We start from the raw sequence: 3,122 nt of genomic DNA, 5'->3' as shown, positions 1-3,122 counted from the left end.
AAACCAATAATTTCTCTTTGTAAATAATGCAAGCAAGAAACAGTGTGGCAATAGTTTTATGAACTGAAAGAAAAGAAAAGAATTCAATCTAGAACTGTATGTTCTAGAAAAGTACATTTCCAAGGAAAGTACATTTCAAAAATGAAGGCAGCCCTGCCCTGGCTAGTTTGGCTCAGTGAATAGAGCGTTAGCCTGCAGACTCAAGGGTCCTGGGTTTGATTCCGATTAGGGGCATTTACCTTGGTTGTGGGCACATACCCAGTGGGGAATGTGCAGGAGGAAGCTGAATCGATGTTTCTCTCTCATCGATGTTTCTGGCTCTCTGTCCCTCTCCCTTCCTCTCTGTAGAAAATCAATAAAATATATTTTTTAAAAAATGGGACTCCAGATTGTTGGTATCCTGATAAGCCTGGAAGGGACACATGGACCCAGAGTCCTGCTGGCCTGTAGCAATGAAAATTCTGACTCTATAATCAAGAATTTCCAATTTTCCCTGTCCTGTGTGGCTCAGTTAGTTGAGCATTGGCCTGTGCACCAATAGATTTCTGGTTTGATTCCTGGTCAGGGCACATGCCCAGGTGTCGGCACCAATCCCCAGTAAGGGACATGCAGTAGGCAGCTAATTGAAGTTTCTCTTTCATTGATTTTTCTCTATCCCTCTCCTTTCCTCTCTCTAATATCAATAAAAATATTTTTTTAAAAAGAATTTCCACGTTTATCTTTTCAAAGAACCAGCTCTTAGTTTGGTTGATCTTTTGTATTTTTTTTGTCTCTATATCATTTATTTCCCCTCTGATCTTTATTATTTTCTTCCTTCTGCTTACACTGGGCTTTTCTTGTTGCTCTCTTTCTAACTCTTTGAGTTGTAGGGTTAGATAATTTATTGCCATTGTACTTGTTTTTGGAGATAGGCTAGTAGAGCTATGAACTTCCCTCTCAAGAGCACTTTCACTGTGTCCCATAGATGTTGGATGGTTGTGTTTTCATTGTCATTTGTTGCCATGATGCTTTTTATTTCTTCTTTGATCTCTCTAGTAACCCGATCATTTAGTAGCATACTATTTAGCTTCCAGGTGTTTGATTTTTTTTTATTGTTTTTTTTCTAGATGCTGCTTTGCTTTGGTATTTTTTCCTACCTTGTCTTCTAGCTCACTGATGTGGTCCTCTGCTTCTTCTAGTCTACCGTTGATGCTTCCTATTGAGTTACTTATTGCAGTCATGTCATTTTTCATTTCTTCTTGGTTCTTCATTTCCTCTTGGTTCTTACACATGTTGAATTTGTACTCCATTCTTTTCGGTGACCTTATGACCATCGCTCTGAATTCTTTCTCCGACATATTGCTTGCCTCCATTTTGTTTACTTCCTTTTCTGGTGATTTCTTCTTTTCTTTTGTATGTGGGCTATTTCTTTGTCTCCCCATGATCGCTCCTCTCTGGATATCTGGTTATGTAGCTCTCTCTCTCCTGCATTGACTGAAAGGCACAACATACAACAGAACAAGAGACAACGCAAAGGGCACCAAACACTATTACCCCAAATAAAGGTGACCACCAGGAAAAAGAGAGCTAGGGGATAGAAAAGTGTGCAAAAATGACATTGAGAAGAGGAAAAAAATGTAAGAGAGGAAAGAAAGAGAAGAAGAAAGGAGGGAAAGTATATGTATATTGGGAGAAAATTCAATAAAACAGCAACTAATCCAAAAAATGCAAACAACAAACACCCAGAGATGAATGCAAACTACAAACAATAACTAATCCAAAATATGTAAACTACAACCCCCCAAACAATAAACAGCCAGATGAATCTGAGGAAGCAGAGCTTATTTCCAGAGGATAAGGTCAAGGAAATAAAATAATGGGAAAATAGCCACAATTCAGTATAGAGGAGGTGGGTAGAGAATGAGTATATAAGAAGAAAAGTAAAAAACTAAATACAAAAAAGAAAAAAATATATATATCCTATATAAAAAAGAGGTAATATGCAAATTTACCATCACGCCAACATACAAGATGGCCGCCCCCATGTGGACAGAAGATGGCTGCCACAAGATGGCCAGCAGGGGAGGGAAGTTCGGGGGGACCAGGCCTGCAGGGGAGAGCAGTTGAGGTCAACTAGGCCAGTAGGGGACAACAGTTAGGGGCAGCCAGGCTGGCAGGGGAGGGCAGTTAGGGGTGACACGGCCAGCAGGGAAGGACAGTTAGGCTTTATCGGGCTGGCAAGGGTGGGCAGTTAGGATAACTCGGGCTGGCAGGGGAGCAGTTAGGCATTGATCAGGATGGCAGAGGAGTGGTTAGTGGGTGAGCAGGCTGTCAGGCAGAAGTGGTTAGGGGCAATCAGGCAGGCGAGTGGTTGGGAGCCAACAGTCCTGGATTGTAGAGGATGTCCGACTGCCTGATCCAATGGGATCGGTCCTAAGTGGGTAGTCAGACGTGCCTCAAGGGGTCCCAGATTGGAGAGGGTGCAGGCTGGGTTGAGGGACACCCCCTCCCGTGCATGAATTTCGTGCACCTGGCATCTAATTATATATTTATAAAAGTATATATACAAAAGAAAATTTATATATATATACTATAGGCCGGTGCACGAATTCGTGCACAGATGGGGTCACTCAGGGTGGCCTGTGGGGACTGGGTCCCTGCTCACGACTCCAGCCTCACAGCCCCGCAGTCCTGCCTAGCACCTGCGTTGGCCTGGTGCCACCCCCACATCTGCTCCACAATCCCGCCTGCGAGGGGATCAATTGGAACCCCTCACACTCCCCCTGCCTGGATCCCTCAGTGACTGAGAGCCAGGAGGTGCCCCCCCCACCCGCTGCCACTGCTGGTTGCCATCTGTGTGGCTATTGGCCCCCACTTGTACCTGCCTTGTCCTGGCACTGCCTCTCACCTGCTCCACCATTCTGCTGTGGTCCTGCTCTTGTTGGGGCCCATTGGGGCTGGCAGCACCTCCTCTGCCACCCGCGCCAGTGCCATGTCACCAATGTACACGATGTTCTGCGCCACCCCCTGGTTGTCAGCACACATCATAGCAAGTGGTTGAACTCCCAGTGGAATGACTGTCCAAGGGGACAATTTGCATATTAGGCTTTTATTATATAGGATATATAATATATATAATATAT

Source organism: Myotis davidii, unplaced genomic scaffold (genome assembly GCF_000327345.1).
Source record: "Myotis davidii unplaced genomic scaffold, ASM32734v1 scaffold226, whole genome shotgun sequence".
Lineage (NCBI taxonomy): Eukaryota > Metazoa > Chordata > Mammalia > Chiroptera > Vespertilionidae > Myotis > Myotis davidii.
Note: the sequence above shows the minus strand (reverse complement) of the source record.